Genomic DNA, 18,031 nt, shown 5'->3' on the forward strand with positions numbered 1-18,031 from the left:
TGACCTGGTACAGCCAGCGTTTGAACAACAACTTACTGTTATGGAGGGGGAGTTTTAGAATTCTCCTCTCCAACTTGTTTAAAGTATATAAGAGGAAATCTTGATGGCCGGTGTTAGACAGAACTCATTTCCTGGAGGGGATGCCTTCCTCGGATCCCATTGTGGGTAGTTGTCTCTTTTCGCAGTCACAACTTGATGCTGGCAAACAGATAATGTCTATGTCAAGTCCCATGGTGATGTATTTTTAATTCTTATTTTTAGCTTTCTGTTGTGCATAACTATATAATCACTATATATAGGAATATTATCCATGGTTGAAGTAGTGGATTTTCTTTGTTTGTTTCTATGATCATTATTATTCTACTGCTGTGATTATTTTTAGAAGTGCACTTGTGTTGCTGGATTTAACATAAACGTTCACTTTATCCTTTCCCTGTATGAAGCTTTTGGAAGTGCCTTAATTAAAATCTATTACTAAGAGTGCTGAATTCTTGGCATTCCTTTCATTTTGTCTTCTCTCAGTCTGAAGTACAGCAAAACACTTGCTTTGACACAATTAAGCTCACATTGCAAAAATTACAAAATGCTTCAGTACAGCTTGTCTCATTTGATATACAGGAATGCCACTGGTTAAGTCAGAGTAATATTTTTACATAATTGGTGAAGCGAGTTAATGCCCAGGTAACTGCACATATTGCCCAGATTCTTATTAGATCCAGACTCAGAACTCTTTCCGGTGCGAGTCATAAAATGTGACATTACTGTTCAGTGGGGGATGGTGGCCTCTAGGTTAAAAAACTTTCTCAAAGCCACTGTCCTTCCAGCAGTCTTCAAGACCTGTTTGATTCATTGAATATGTTCAGATAGCCGAGTTATTCATCTCCATCCATAAATGGTTATTGAGTAACCCCTTTTGCTTGCTAGATGACTGTCGATTCCAAGGAACAGTTAGTGTTCTGACGAGAAAGCACATTCATTTATAACAATCATCTAATGAAATTGTTGACTACTTATACTATGTAGAAACTAACTATTGCTTTGGAAATGTAAAAAAGTCTGCACTTTACATCTTTCTGTAGCGCAGGTTGTCATGATATTTCCCTATCTTCACATATTACTTCACAAGATTTCTCCATCTAGTGTAATTTTGCTTTCATTCCTCCAAGACATGGGATAAAGCAACAATATGTTAAAACCATAGATACTAGCTGCAGCGCTTTGAGATAATATACCCACACAGCTTATCCAAGAATGCCTCTAAAATCCACAAGACTTTGGTAAGACCGCAAATACAGAGAAACTATTGACTGACAAGTACTACAGCTCGGTTTCCGATCCATTAAAAACAAACCTCTTTTATGTAACCAGAATGTTGTCATTTTTTCCACACTGAAAGAAACCAAATAAAGCCTATGTGGTATGAAACTCCTTGTCAGAGAATACAATAGCCACAAATACAAGCTCTACCTGAGCTTGTACAACAACCATACATACAAATGACAAACATTGGTACGTGGATTCTGCCTCCCAAACTAATCTATGCCCCACAAACGTATCCTCAGACAGATTGTCTATGAAACTGCGATGGAGTGTCAATAGCAAAACACACAAGTTTGCTTTCAAATAAGACACTAAACCATTCCATTAAGGGCATCCTTCATCATTGGGTCCCATCCCCGTACTCTAGAAACCAGGATGTGCTAGACCTCAGTGGAGGAAGTACTTTGATAATTCTTGTTTTTGGAGTCACTGAGAGAATAAAAATATATAGAGTCTACCCCAGGAACCCCTTTATTTTGGGTGCCCCTGGTAATGTTAAAAAAGGCAAGTAATGAGTAAACATGGATATGAATTTCCAAGCATACTTCGTGTCGACCTGTTTTAGTTGTCTGCTCATAGGCCACTATGTGTCCACGACTTTCGTCAGGACTTTTGGACAACCCCTATACATGTTTTGTTATTTCTCCTATACCTAGCAGTCTGTTGTTTGAGAAGGATTTAACAAATATTGTAACATGCAGGCTTACTGCAATGCTTGAGGGCTAAAAAGATAGGCTGAGTGAGCTTGTGGGAGACAGGTGGATCCAAAGAAGCATTTTCCCAATACCACCCAAAGATTGCTCTGGTCTGAATGCACTTCTGCACTCCACACCTGACCAGTTCCCAGGGAAAATAGGAATGGGACTTTAAAAAAAAGACAGACATTCTCTGGTGTGTTCAGCCACTCTTCCACGTAGGCAGCATTTCCATATCTTCTATATGGTGTCCTCAGTACAAATGGATGGTGTTTGTGCATGTGTAACTATAGGAAAGGGGGCAAGAAAACACATTAACATCTGAAAAAGATTTATACAGTATTTTTTCAACTTTTTGAAATGTTGTTTGTCCCTCACCCCTGTCCTTACCTCAGTGTTCCCTTTTTCCCACTAGGGAGGTTTAAATCATTAACTATAGGACAGCCTTTAACCAAGTTTATGTAGAAAAGGGCTGTGTTAACTCCCAGATACTTGAGACACTAGGATTGAGATTAGGCAGAAGATTCCAGCGTCTGCAGAATCTGAAGAAGAACATATTTCAAGTAATCAGGTAGGTAACTGCAAAAAAGGCCTTTTTATCCAGTTCACACAGCTTTTAATCTGGCCTTGTCTCCAAGATAGCTGTTGTTCTCCCTAGCATTTGAAAATGTTTGTGAGCGTATTCTCTAGTATTTGGACATCAGGATGCCACTGTCACAGAATAGCACGTTAGCCAGGAACCCGTTTCTCATTCCAAGAAAAGCACTGCAGTGCTGACAGTACACCCCTCCCAAGACTCCCCCCCACAGGCCTGGATGTTGGTGGTGGAATTGTTCTGCAATCTTAAGTTATGTATATGACCCACAGATTCCCAGGATCTACTTTCAGGTCTATGCCCCATCTAGTTAATGAGATAATAAAGACAATCTCTTATTCTTTTTGAATCAAGGATAGCTATTTCTTTATTTTCTGCTTGATCTCCGATTTGGACGGGAGAAGGTACAGGTAAAAAATAAGTTCCTTTAATTACTGGTTTAACCAATGAAATATGAAAATCTGGGTGCTTTGGTAGAGTAGTGAGGAATTCTAACATGACAGCTAATGGAGTCACAATTTTGAAAATGTCTGAAAAGGTTCAACAAATTTAGGCTGGAATTTATTTGAACCCTTTAGACATAAATATTTTGTAGATAGCCATACTTGTTCCCATTGTCATATGTCTTTCATGGTCATCTGTATTTTTCTGCATGCATTTTGTACCTTTCGGTACCCTGAGCTAGGTTATCTTGAGCTGCCATTTGAATATGTATGAGGTGTTCATGAAAATCATGTGCTGCAGGTACTAATTCTGGTGGGTGAATCTCTGGGTTCTTCATTCTAGGGTGTTGAACGTATGTACAATAAAATGAAATTTATACTAGTGATTCATTGCCAGAGTTGTTTTATGCATATTCTGCATTCCATAAAGCGTCTCCTCAAATAAAACATATTTTGCATTGTTTCATAGTGCAGATATTGCTTTGGACACTGATTTATTCTTTCAGCCTGCCCATAAGTCAGAGGTTGTAACTAGAGGATAGTCCAAACTCCATGCTAATGAGACTACAAAGAAATTTCCAGAAATGGGAAATAAACTGTGAGGTCCTTTCAGAGATAGGAACTGAAGAGACTACAGGTAAACAAATCACAGCTTGAACAAAAATGTCAGCAATTTTTTTTGCAGTAGGTAGTACTTTTAAAGGGGTGAAATGTGCTGTCTTTCTGAAATGGTCTACAGTTACTAAAATTGTGTTGTATCCCTCTGAGGCTCAGGCCAACCCCACTATGAAGTCAATGGATAATGTGTGCCCTGGTCTTGGTGGCAACAGGATTGAGTTGAAGCAGACCTGCAGGAGCTGCTTGAGCTGTCTTGCCTTCTTGCAAACTGGACAAAAATCTATAAACACTCTGGCATCTTTAACCATAGAAGGCCACCATTGGTGATGGTTTAACGCATTCAAGGTCCTTTTCTCCCTGGGATGCCCCACTAGTCAACTAGAATGATTCCAATGCAAGGCTTGTTCCTGTAAGGAGGAACGAAGTATCACTTACACAATACAAATCCTCTTTATTGACTCCTGCATTATGGTTGATCAATTTCAAACTTTCATTACATTCCTGCTTCTTCGTAGCTGAGCCATGAACTTGGTGATTGACACAGCACCCACTAATCGATCACCAGATATTATGAGTGAAGGATGAGTATAGATTTCAGATTGTGTGTAACCATAGTGGGACAAGGCATCTGCCTTACCACTTTTCTTTCCTAGTTGAAAAGTGATTACCAAATTATAACCACTGAAGAATTGTGCCCAACGCAATTGCCTGGCAGAAAGAACACAAGCTGACTTTAGAAATTGTAAATTACTGTGGTCCATCATGTTAGTCACAGTATGTTGAACCCCCAGAAACTAATGACACCACATCTCAAACACCACTTTGATGGTTAACTATTCTGGGTCAGCCACAGAGTAATTGATTTCTGCGAGGCTCAATGTATGAGAAAAAAATGTAACTTGGTGCAGTTGCATTATACTCCAGTTACACTGTGACAGAACTCCTTCAAGAACATTTTGAGACACATCAGCTTCAACAATGAAATAGAGGGTGGGATCTGGGTCACAGAAAATGGGAATACTGATGAACTTCTCTTTCAAGGTTTGAAATGCTTTTTAGGCTTCAAGATTTCATTGCAACTTTACCCCTTTTTTGAGTGGTCCAATAATAAGAGAAACTGTTGAAGAAAATTATTCAATAAAACACCAGTAAAGTTAGCAAACCCTAAAAGATTTGCACTTTTACTGTTTGTGTGGCTTTCCAATTTTCAATGAGTTCAACCTTTTTAGAAAAATTTGGATTCCCATGGGCGAAATAATGAAGCCTAGAAATTCCACAATGGTCACATGAAATACACATTTGTCTGATTCAGCAAAGAGATGATTGCCCCTAACCTTTTGTAATATGGATCTCACATGACATATATGTTCATTGATTGAGTTTAAATAAACTAATATGCAGCCCAATAGAACACAGCACAGACATCAATGAATTTATGAAGAACTTCATTGATAAAATATTGAAAAGTGTTTGGGGCATTACACAACCTAAATTGCTTAAGAAGGTATTCATATAGATCAAACTTAGTCCTAAAGGCTTCTAGAATTGCCCTTCTGGAAGTGTACCAGATGGAGAGCCCCTCATAGGTCCAGGTAACTAAACACAGTTGCCTTTTTGACCTAGTCCAACTGAAGAAATTAAAGGTAAAGGGTACCTATTTTTAATAGTCATCTGTATTGATGTCAGATAATCGCTACATGTCCTGATCTCCCCCAATATTCAATGACAAAGGACCATGGCAGTGACACTGGATATCGAGATGGATGAATAAAGTCAATTTCTAGACGTTTATCTAAATATTCCCTGAGATGTTGATTCTCCCATTTAGTAAGATCATATCTCCTAGTACAAGGTAACTGGGCTGTAGGTTGCAGGTCTATTCTACAATTTAAATGCAATGCGTGGGTAAAACACTGGCCTTTTTCTTTATCCAAGACATCAGCATGTTTTTGATACATTTTGAGGTAGAACTAACTCCCTTTGCCTTAAGGTACACTGACTTAAACTCAGCTGGGGATTACCTATCTGTAAACAATGTTTTTGACAGTGTGAATACTGAAAGTGTGGGTTTCAAAAAGACCACAATATGCAAGAATTATGTTCATGTTACCAAGAAATTCTGAGTGTAGCTTGAAATTGTGGTGCAGTAATAGAATCAAATTGGATTGGCTTCTAATTTTGTCACTGTTAGTGAAATGTTTTGAGTGACCACAGGTCCTGAGGAGATTTCCTTATCATAAACTTTACAAATAGGTTCCGGTCTGGGTTTTTCTATAAGAGGAATCGAAAGACATTTTGCAAAAGAGGAATCCATGAATTTACCAGGTGCTCCTGAACCTACTAACCTCTATACTGAGATTTATTATCTGGTAACCATTCTAGTTCTACAGGAAGATGAAAATGATGCATTAAATCCCTAAAACTGATGTCAGCATTTCTTTTGAAGACCTTTAAACTCTGCTCACCCACCAGTTGAGTCTCAATTACTACCGGGTTGCAGCATTTCCCTCTTCATATGTTGTTCCAGGAACTGTCCTAGCTTTTCCTTTGGGTTTGGTCATTCCATCTTTTAGAATCGTTTAGAAAATAACTGGCTTTGAAACAATAAAACTAAGTTTTTGAGCTCAGCATATTTGTCCCTCCTCTTTAGTAAGTAGTCTACAAATTTCCCCAGTCTGCATGAACTTACTCTCATCTAATATCTTAGATTCAAAGTTCGTGTTCTGTAAACATCATTACTTTATGATCACCCCTACTATGGTCTGATTTGTGTTCAGTTAAAGGACTAAATCAATGAGCTCCTCACACTCCTCAGGGATATTGACTACTTGGGCCAACAAGTCCCTTAAGCCATCATGTAACTCCTTATAAAAGAGTGTAGATCTCTTATCCTCAGGCGAACCAGACCTGGCAGCTGGCCAACTAAATGTAGTTAGGTAACTAATAAGATCCTTGCTACCCAGCTTTAAGTTTACCAGTTCTGTAGCTACAGAATGCATACACGTGTGTTTACCAAAAATATTTCTAATTTCTAAACTACAATTTGCATAATGGGGTAACTGGGGATTGTCTCTTTCCACTAACAGAATGGACCTCCCTCTAAATACAAAGTATGAAAACAACCGTTGACTGATCATCCAGAAAATAAAATGTGCCAGGCACTGATATAAGAAGGTGGCAAATGTATCTACTTCTCCAAAAAATGCTCTGAGGTGACCCCAAGCAGAACTGAAACCTGTCCCACACCTCCACTAGCACCTTCCACTCCATCGGTTTTAGCATTAGATTCAGAATAAACAAAAGTAGGTAGTTTTAAAGCAATTGTAGATTTTGCCCCTCCTACAGCAGTTTGCCATTCACTTTGAAAGGCAGTGCTAGAACTGTGTTGACTCTGCAAATGATCTGATCTTTGAGTCAACTGTTGTGTGTCTTCCTGTTAATGTTATAGTTTTGACATAACTCTCTAGTGTTGTTTTGTAAGGTAACTAATAAACTGACTACCTCAAATAAGGACTGATTCTGCAGCTCCAGCTTTATTGGACAGGATAATATAAGTGGGCCTGTTATTCTGTAACACTTCAGCACTAACCTGATAGGTTGATGATCCTGTGGGACGGTGTCAGATCCAAACAAGAGTGTTCCCAATATCTCCCATAGATAGCTCCGGTCTGCATGCAGTTCTGCACTCCAAACCTATCCAGTCCCCAGGGCAAAGGGGACTGGGATTTTGGGAAAAGAGAGCTGTTACCCTGTCTTCCTGGCCACTTTTCATGGTGGGGGTCCCTTCTATAACTTCTATATGGTGCCCTCTGTAGAAATGGAAGGTGTTTGTGTATGTGTAATTATTAGCAAAAAAGGCAAGAGAACACATTAGAGCAGTGGTCTCCAAACTCTTTAATGCCGCACCCCCCCAGTTGAAAAATAAAAACCATTGGCACCCCCCTCAGAATCTTTCACAATTATTTTTTAAAGCTGCCAATGTTTAAATACGTTTAGACTTATTTAAACATTGCAGTTAAGTACTGTAACCTTTTTAAAATGCAATAACATGTTTCTGCTCAAAACAAAGCCCTGTTATCTCTATATTGCTTCTTTTGGTCAGAACCTGGCACCCCACCTGGGAGCACTTGAGGCCCCCCTAGGGGGGCCTGCCCCCCAGTTTAAAGACCCCTGCAATGCAGTCTGTTAGAAAAAGAATGTTCAGTCTCTTTTCGACTTTTGTGATTTACTGTTTTTCCCTTACTGCTGTTCTTACCTATGTTTTCCTTCTTTCCAACTAGGGAAGTTTAAAACTTTAACTATAGGACAGCGTTTAACCAAGTATATGTCTAAAAGAGAAAAAGCACTGGGAAAGCCAATAGGTCTTGCCTATGCAATTGTGTGTTAGCCATTTATTGCACCAGTGTGGCTGTTGTTCAGTATGGCTAAAGGATAGTGGTGTGGAGTGGGGAAGGGTGGGGAAGATTAGAGTGGGGTAGTGGAATAGGGGAGATTGAGGGTAGAGTGGATTGGGGTAGATTCGCATAGTGTGGAGTGGGGTAGGTTGGGGCAGAGTGCAGTATTGGAGTTGGGTAGATTAGCATGGTAGATTGGAGTGGGGTAGATTGATAGGGGGTAGATTTGGGTAGAGTGGGGTAGAGTAGGTTGGAGTGGAATAGGGTAGATTAGACTTGGATATATTGGGGTAGACTAGAGTGGAGTGGCGTAGATTTGGGAAAAGTGGAGCACAGTGGATTGGGGTAGACTGGATTGGGGTAGATTGGAGTGGGATAGAGTAGAATGGGGTAGATAAGAGTGGAGTGGAGTGGGGCAGATCAGAGCAGAGTGGGGTAGAGTAGAGTGGGGTAGATTAGAGGGGTAGAGTGGTGTAGGGTGGGGTTTATTAGGGAGGATTAGGATAGACTGGACTGAGATAGATAGGAGTTGGGTAGATTGCGGTCGATTGGAGTGGAGTGGGGTGAATTAGAGTGGAGTAGATAGGAGTGGAGTTGGATAGAGTGGTGTGGGGTAGATTGGGATTTGGTGGGGTAGACTGGAGTGGGGTAGATTGGAGTGGGGTAGATTTGGTTAGTGTTGGGTAGATTGGAGTGGAGTGAAGGGGACTGGAGTGGAGTAAATTAGGATAGATTGGAGTGGGGCAAATTGGATTCGGTGGACTGGAGTAGGGTAGTTTGGGGTGGAGAGGAATAAGGTAGACTGTAGTGGGTGGATTTGGGTGAAGTGGGTTAAAATGGAGTGGAGTGGGGTAGATTTAAGTGGCATGTGGTAGTATGAAGTGAAGTTGAGTGGGATAGTTTAGGTAGAGTAAAATGGAGTGTAGTAAATTGGTGTACAATGGGTTGGGGTTGATTGGGTGGAATGGAGTGAGTAGATTGCGGTAGAGTGGAGTGGGGTAGATTGGAGTGGGGTGGAGTGGAGGTGGATAGATTGGAGTGGAATTGAGATTGGAGTGGAGTGAGATAGATTGGAAAAGAGTGTAGTGGAGTGGGGTAGATTAGGGTGGAGTGGGGTAGATTGGGTAGATTAGAATAGAAGGGAGTGGGGTAGATTGGACAAGTGTAGATTGGAATGGGATAGATTGAAGAGGGATCATTGGAGTGGGGTAGTTTAGAGTGGGGTAGATTGGAGTGGAGTGTGGTAGATCAAAGTGGGGTAGCATTGGTTGGGGTAGAGTGGAGTGGGGTAGATTGCAGCAGGGTGGAGTGGGTGAAGTGAGGTAGAGTGGGGTAGAGTAGATTGGAGTTGAGTAGATTGGAGTGGAGTAGACTGGGGTGAGGTAGATTGGGTGGGGTAGATTGGTGTGTGGTAAACTGGGGTGGGGTAGATTAGAGTAGTGTAGATTGGAGTGGACTGGGATGATTAAAGAGGGTGGACTGGGGCAGAGTGGGTTAGACTGGATTAGAGTGGGGTAGATTTGAGTGGAGTGTGGTAAAATTAAGTGGGGTAGGCTGGAGTGAAGTGGAGTGGGTAAAATCACTGTAGATTAGATTGAGGTAGAGTGGAGATCAGTAGAGTAGAGTGGGATAGACTAGGGGAGTGGGGTAGACTGGAGTGTTATTGGGTAGACTAGAGTGGTGTGGAGTGGGTTAGAGTGGGGTAGATTAGATTGGAGTGGGCTAGATTGGAGTGTGGCGGATTGGAGTGGGGTAGATTGGAGTGAGGTAGATCGGGGTAGAGTGAAGTGATATAGATTGGGGTAGATTGGAGTGGAGTAGGTTACACTGGGTAAGAATGGAATGCAGTGGATTGGGGTAGGTTGGAGTGGAGTGGGGTAGATTGTAGTTGAGAGGAGTATATAGAGTCGAGCGGAGTAGATTAGGGTGGAGTGGGATAGAATAGGGTGGAATGGGATATATTAGAGTGGGATAGATTGGGTGGATTATGGTGGGGTAGACTGGAGTGAAGTGGGGTAAACTGGAGTGGAGTCAGGTATTTTGGAATAGGGTAGATTTGGAGCAGGGTAGATTAGCATGGGGCAGATTGGATGGGGTAGATTGGAGTTTGGTAGTTTGGGGTGGAGGGGGATAGGGTCTATTGGAGTGGGGTGGATTGGGTAGAGCAGGTTAGATTGGACTGAGGTCCAGTAGATGTGAGTGTCATGTAGTAGATTAGAGTGAAGTGGGGGGGTATATTGGCTAGAGTCGAATGGAGTGTGGTAGATTGGGGATGAGTAAGAGTAGAGTGGGGTAGATTTTGAGGATTGAAGTGGGTAAATTGGAATGGAGTGGGTAAATTGGAGTTGGGTATATTGGAGAGGGATGATTGGAATGGGGTAGTTTGGAGTGGGGTAGATTGGTGTGGAGTAGATGGGGTAGATTGGGGTAGGGCAGACTGAGGAGAGGTAGATTGGAGTAGGATATATTGGGGTAGAGTGGGGTAGGGTAGATTGGGGTGGAGTGTGCTAGATAGGAGTGGAATGGAGGTAGATTTGAGTGAAGTGGAGTGTGGTATAAGTTGAAGAGTTGTGTGGAGTGTAGTAGAGTGGATTGGAGTAGATTGAAGTGAATTCAAGTAGACTAGACTGGAGTGGAGTTAGTTGGATTGAGGTACATTGGAGTAGGGTGGACTGGGATGGATTGGAGTGTGGTAGATTGGAATGGATTGGTTTGGAGTGGGGTAGACTAGGGTAGGTAGGAGCAGAGTCGGGTAGATTTGAGTGGAGTGCAGTAGATTGGAGTGGAGTGGGGTAGGCTGGAGTGGAGTGGGATTTGATTGGGTTAGATTGAGTTGAGTGGCGTAGTGTGGAGTATGCATTGTGTGGTAGCACACTACCATTACAGAAACATATTTCAATTGATATTTCAAATGACCATTACATTTCCACCACACTTCAGAATTATAAAGAAATGTTGCTTCATTTGTACTAATTCTATCTTCTGAAACATTATCATAGTTCATTTTTTTGTTGTGAGCTAGAAAAAAGAACATCTCAACTATCTTAACTTAGCAGAATTATCCCATACATTCTCTCATTCTGAAGGCAGAGAAAGAAATATAAGCACCAAGCCCCATGGAAGAGACAGCCTAACATTTTACCTCTGACTTTGAATGCACAGCAAATGTGATAAGATAAGAACAAGATTAAAAGATCTCTTTACAGAAAGCAGGTTTGTGGGAGAATACAGTAAACACGGTTTAAGCACAAGGAAGGACTAACTGAATCTGAATGCCTGAAGCAAATAAAGCTAGAAAATAGAAAACCAGAAATTGTGAGTTACAAACAACAATGCCAAAGGTAATCAATCAGTGCAATACATTCCTGGGTCAACCTTCTGAAAAGTCCCCAAGATGTATTTAGCAAACCAGACAGCTGTATTGTCCGGTAGGCTGTGACCTACAAAAGTGTGTGTTAACTCCTAAATACCTGGCACACACGTTTTCTAACCCTTATTACTACCAGAAAAAGAAAACACAATTATATTTGTAAACAAAATTACACAGAGACAGCACACAGGGTATGCAAATTGTAAGTGCGGCACACCACTGCACATAAAAGTGATGATAGTCATATGTTGTCGACTCTCTCCCTATGCTTAGCAATAAAACGTCCTGCTACACACCCTGTATTGTGTCAGATGCTAGAAGCACATTAGAAGGCCGGGCTCGACCCTTCACCATACATGTAGTAGTCAGGGAGCGCGCATAGGTTTTACTGACATGGCACCCTTAAGGAAGGAAGTTTGCATAACTGAATGAGCGTACAATGGTTATTGAGTTTTTTAAATTTACTCTGCTGGCTTAAAACAAAGGGTTTGCTGCTTACTGAATACACATAGCTCTGACTTTCAGTGTTTGACTACAAGGGCATGTCATCTCCACACTCAAAACAAAGGGTTTGATGCTTAATGAATACTCATAGCTCTGACTTTTAGTGTTTGACTACAGGGGCATGTCATCTCCACACTCAAAGAAGGCCTATAATTATTAGGTTTAGTGTAAGTCGACAAACCCAAGACTATCACACTTTCTGTCACTTACTTTTGCTGTGGGTGAAGTGAGGTAGAGTGGGGTAGAGTAGATTGGAGTTGAGTAGATTGGAGTGGAGTAGACTGGGGTGAGGTAGATTGGGTGGGGTAGATTGGTGTGTGGTAAACTGGGGTGGGGTAGATTAGAGTAGTGTAGATTGGAGTGGACTGGGATGATTAAAGAGGGTGGACTGGGGCAGAGTGGGTTAGACTGGATTAGAGTGGGGTAGATTTGAGTGGAGTGTGGTAAAATTAAGTGGGGTAGGCTGGAGTGAAGTGGAGTGGGTAAAATCACTGTAGATTAGATTGAGGTAGAGTGGAGATCAGTAGAGTAGAGTGGGATAGACTAGGGGAGTGGGGTAGACTGGAGTGTTATTGGGTAGACTAGAGTGGTGTGGAGTGGGTTAGAGTGGGGTAGATTAGATTGGAGTGGGCTAGATTGGAGTGTGGCGGATTGGAGTGGGGTAGATTGGAGTGAGGTAGATCGGGGTAGAGTGAAGTGATATAGATTGGGGTAGATTGGAGTGGAGTAGGTTACACTGGGTAAGAATGGAATGCAGTGGATTGGGGTAGGTTGGAGTGGAGTGGGGTAGATTGTAGTTGAGAGGAGTATATAGAGTCGAGCGGAGTAGATTAGGGTGGAGTGGGATAGAATAGGGTGGAATGGGATATATTAGAGTGGGATAGATTGGGTGGATTATGGTGGGGTAGACTGGAGTGAAGTGGGGTAAACTGGAGTGGAGTCAGGTATTTTGGAATAGGGTAGATTTGGAGCAGGGTAGATTAGCATGGGGCAGATTGGATGGGGTAGATTGGAGTTTGGTAGTTTGGGGTGGAGGGGGATAGGGTCTATTGGAGTGGGGTGGATTGGGTAGAGCAGGTTAGATTGGACTGAGGTCCAGTAGATGTGAGTGTCATGTAGTAGATTAGAGTGAAGTGGGGGGGTATATTGGCTAGAGTCGAATGGAGTGTGGTAGATTGGGGATGAGTAAGAGTAGAGTGGGGTAGATTTTGAGGATTGAAGTGGGTAAATTGGAATGGAGTGGGTAAATTGGAGTTGGGTATATTGGAGAGGGATGATTGGAATGGGGTAGTTTGGAGTGGGGTAGATTGGTGTGGAGTAGATGGGGTAGATTGGGGTAGGGCAGACTGAGGAGAGGTAGATTGGAGTAGGATATATTGGGGTAGAGTGGGGTAGGGTAGATTGGGGTGGAGTGTGCTAGATAGGAGTGGAATGGAGGTAGATTTGAGTGAAGTGGAGTGTGGTATAAGTTGAAGAGTTGTGTGGAGTGTAGTAGAGTGGATTGGAGTAGATTGAAGTGAATTCAAGTAGACTAGACTGGAGTGGAGTTAGTTGGATTGAGGTACATTGGAGTAGGGTGGACTGGGATGGATTGGAGTGTGGTAGATTGGAATGGATTGGTTTGGAGTGGGGTAGACTAGGGTAGGTAGGAGCAGAGTCGGGTAGATTTGAGTGGAGTGCAGTAGATTGGAGTGGAGTGGGGTAGGCTGGAGTGGAGTGGGATTTGATTGGGTTAGATTGAGTTGAGTGGCGTAGTGTGGAGTATGCATTGTGTGGTAGCACACTACCATTACAGAAACATATTTCAATTGATATTTCAAATGACCATTACATTTCCACCACACTTCAGAATTATAAAGAAATGTTGCTTCATTTGTACTAATTCTATCTTCTGAAACATTATCATAGTTCATTTTTTTGTTGTGAGCTAGAAAAAAGAACATCTCAACTATCTTAACTTAGCAGAATTATCCCATACATTCTCTCATTCTGAAGGCAGAGAAAGAAATATAAGCACCAAGCCCCATGGAAGAGACAGCCTAACATTTTACCTCTGACTTTGAATGCACAGCAAATGTGATAAGATAAGAACAAGATTAAAAGATCTCTTTACAGAAAGCAGGTTTGTGGGAGAATACAGTAAACACGGTTTAAGCACAAGGAAGGACTAACTGAATCTGAATGCCTGAAGCAAATAAAGCTAGAAAATAGAAAACCAGAAATTGTGAGTTACAAACAACAATGCCAAAGGTAATCAATCAGTGCAATACATTCCTGGGTCAACCTTCTGAAAAGTCCCCAAGATGTATTTAGCAAACCAGACAGCTGTATTGTCCGGTAGGCTGTGACCTACAAAAGTGTGTGTTAACTCCTAAATACCTGGCACACACGTTTTCTAACCCTTATTACTACCAGAAAAAGAAAACACAATTATATTTGTAAACAAAATTACACAGAGACAGCACACAGGGTATGCAAATTGTAAGTGCGGCACACCACTGCACATAAAAGTGATGATAGTCATATGTTGTCGACTCTCTCCCTATGCTTAGCAATAAAACGTCCTGCTACACACCCTGTATTGTGTCAGATGCTAGAAGCACATTAGAAGGCCGGGCTCGACCCTTCACCATACATGTAGTAGTCAGGGAGCGCGCATAGGTTTTACTGACATGGCACCCTTAAGGAAGGAAGTTTGCATAACTGAATGAGCGTACAATGGTTATTGAGTTTTTTAAATTTACTCTGCTGGCTTAAAACATAGGGTTTGCTGCTTACTGAATACACATAGCTCTGACTTTCAGTGTTTGACTACAAGGGCATGTCATCTCCACACTCAAAACAAAGGGTTTGATGCTTAATGAATACTCATAGCTCTGACTTTTAGTGTTTGACTACAGGGGCATGTCATCTCCACACTCAAAGAAGGCCTATAATTATTAGGTTTAGTGTAAGTCGACAAACCCAAGACTATCACACTTTCTGTCACTTACTTTTGCTGTGACGACATGTGCCCCACTTGCAAATTGCATGCAGTGTATGGAGTCTGTATGTGTTATTGTTTAAACACCTAATTACAATTCCTTTTTCAAAACGGGCAGAAGTAAGGAAACAACCTTTATGGAGTGTGGAAATGTATATATGTGTTGTTTGCCTTTATATTTTAGAGGCAGTAGCAGGTGTTTGTTTTGTTTTAGCTAAGTAAGCCTGCATGTTATGATCTTTCCTAAATCCCAACACACACCAGGCTGGTAGGGATAGGATGAATAACAAAACATGAATACAGGTTATCCATAAGCCCTGACGAAAACCGTGGACACATAGTGGCCTGTTAGGAGACGGCTGAAATATGTTAACACATAGTATGCTTGGAAAATCATATCAATAGGCATCTATTACTGTCCTTGCTTAACCTTACCTTACCAGGGACACCCAAAATAATGGGGTATCAAGGTAGCCTAGGTACTTCATCCTCTCAATTACCACAAAAAATATCAGTGGTTCCCCCACTGAGGTTAAACTCATCCTACTTTCGAGGGCACCAGGATGAGCCCTGATGATGATGCATGCCACTAACAGAATGGGTGAGATTTTTCAAAATCTGTGTTTGCTATGCTCTTAACACTTTATTGCACTTTCACAGACAATCAGTCTGAGGATACGTTTGTGGCATAAAGGTTACAATTCAGTCATCACATATAAACCTTTGTATCTTCATCACTGTTAGACCTGACCCTTATTCCTCCCAGAAAAAGAAAACACAATTATATTTGTAAACAAAATTACACAGAGACAGCACACAGGGTATGCAAATTGTAAGTGTGGCACACCACTGCACATAAAAGTGATGATAGTCATATGTTGTCGACTCTCTCCCTATGCTTAGCAATAAAACGTCCTGCTACACACCCTGTATTGTGTCAGATGCTAGAAGCACATTAGAAGGCCGGGCTCGACCCTTCACCATACATGTAGTAGTCAGGGAGCGCGCATAGGTTTTACTGACATGGCACCCTTAAGGAAGGAAGTTTGCATAACTGAATGAGCGTACAATGGTTATTGAGTTTTTTAAATTTACTCTGCTGGCTTAAAACATAGGGTTTGCTGCTTACTGAATACACATAGCTCTGACTTTCAGTGTTTGACTACAAGGGCATGTCATCTCCACACTCAAAACAAACGGTTTGATGCTTAATGAATACTCATAGCTCTGACTTTTAGTGTTTGACTACAGGGGCATGTGTTTGTTTTGTTTTAGCTAAGTAAGCCTGCATGTTATGATCTTTCCTAAATCCCAACACACACCAGGCTGGTAGGGATAGGATGAATAACAAAACATGAATACAGGTTATCCATAAGCCCTGACGAAAACCGTGGACACATAGTGGCCTGTTAGGAGACGGCTGAAATATGTTAACACATAGTATGCTTGGAAAATCATATCAATAGGCATCTATGACTGTCCTTGCTTAACCTTACCTTTGATGAAGCAGAAAATGAAGGTTTTACATTTATTAACGCATAAACGTAGTGTGAAATAATCATGTGTGACTTTAACCGAACTAATAAAGATTGTACGGGGACAAAATGTGCCCTCAGAGTAGTTTGCCAACATTTATAAGCGTGCTTTATATAACGTGGTGTATTAGAATTGCACTAATCCGACATAATCGTAAACGTGTGCTATGATTTGCTTGTTTGAAATGTTTTAGCTTAGCATTACTTTAGTGCAGGCTTCGGCCTAGTGGCCTGGTCTCACGGTTTAGATGCTCGTATTTTTCCAATGTGCTATTAAACGTGTATTTCTGCTTGAAGCTGTACTTTTCCACTGAGATCGTTCACATGCTTATCTTAAGGTTTCGTGCCAGCCTGGCATATTTTCTCTTTACTCCAAGGTCGATTTGCAGGTGCGGACAATGGAAGCTCTGAAAGTGAGTTAATTGGTATAAAATGTTGCAACTTGCGTACCCATCTCCAAGGATAATGTATGCTTAAGTAAAAGCTTGAGAACTGTCGTTTTTGATTGGACAATTTGAAGCTAACCTATGAACCCTCCAATGGAAGACCCTACTGGATTTGAACTATTGTCTATAAAAAACCAGGTGCACGAGAAGAAGGTAGCCATTAGCCATTAGCCATTAGCCATTACAGCCATTACCAGCTCGATACCCGCCATTTTGCAGACTTCGTAGCTATTATGGCCCACTTTGCTGCGACGCCATTTTGAAAGAGACTTTGATGCTTTCTCTAATCGAGAGAAAGAGACTTTAATGATTCTGGCCCTAGAGACTTTAACTTTGATCCCTTGCATGAAGTAGTAGTATTACTTTGCCGCCGTGAGGCAATTGCCCCGTCCACCCCTTGCCCCTTTGCCCGTCCCATGCCGATCGAAACGGTACCCATGCTGACCGAAGAACGGTACCTGTGAGACGAAGACTTCCTTGTATGCTGATCGTAATTGGTAAATATGAAAGGAAATTGTAAAATTGCATTGTGTTTCTTTTAGGTAACCAACTGCTGATTTTTGATAAGAGCCCTAGTTAGGAGTTTTCTAAATTAATGTTGCTAAATTGTTTTTGCATGAAGTCCCACATGCCGATGCTAATTTGAGGTTAGACGAGGATTCCTTATGTCGCACGATGCAATTTGAGATCTTGTTATGCTGACTAAATGTATGCAATTAGCTCGTTACAGATTATAGTTTTAGTGGTTTGCATTGCTATTATCGAATGCCTTGTTATTCAAATGCTACATAGATTGCACTTGTTTCGCCGTTATGGACAGCTATTAATGTTCATATATGTTTATCATTTGGTGTTGAGACACATCTATATTGTGCTAGCTTTGTTAATATAGGGAAATAAAATTCACTAACTTTGAATAAACTGGTGTGGTTATTCCTGGCTGAAAGGTCAGGGTTCGCCGAAATGTATTCTGGATTAATCGTTAAGTGTTATGTCGATCAAGGTATTGCCTATGTTCGTTATTGATTATTGATTTGATTAAATTGACCGATATAGAGTACGGAGAGTCCCACTTAGTCAAAAGATTCATCGGCCTAAAGAGCGTCCGAATACAGGTAAATTATTAGT

Source organism: Pleurodeles waltl, chromosome 5 (genome assembly GCF_031143425.1).
Source record: "Pleurodeles waltl isolate 20211129_DDA chromosome 5, aPleWal1.hap1.20221129, whole genome shotgun sequence".
NCBI classification, from domain to species: domain Eukaryota; kingdom Metazoa; phylum Chordata; class Amphibia; order Caudata; family Salamandridae; genus Pleurodeles; species Pleurodeles waltl.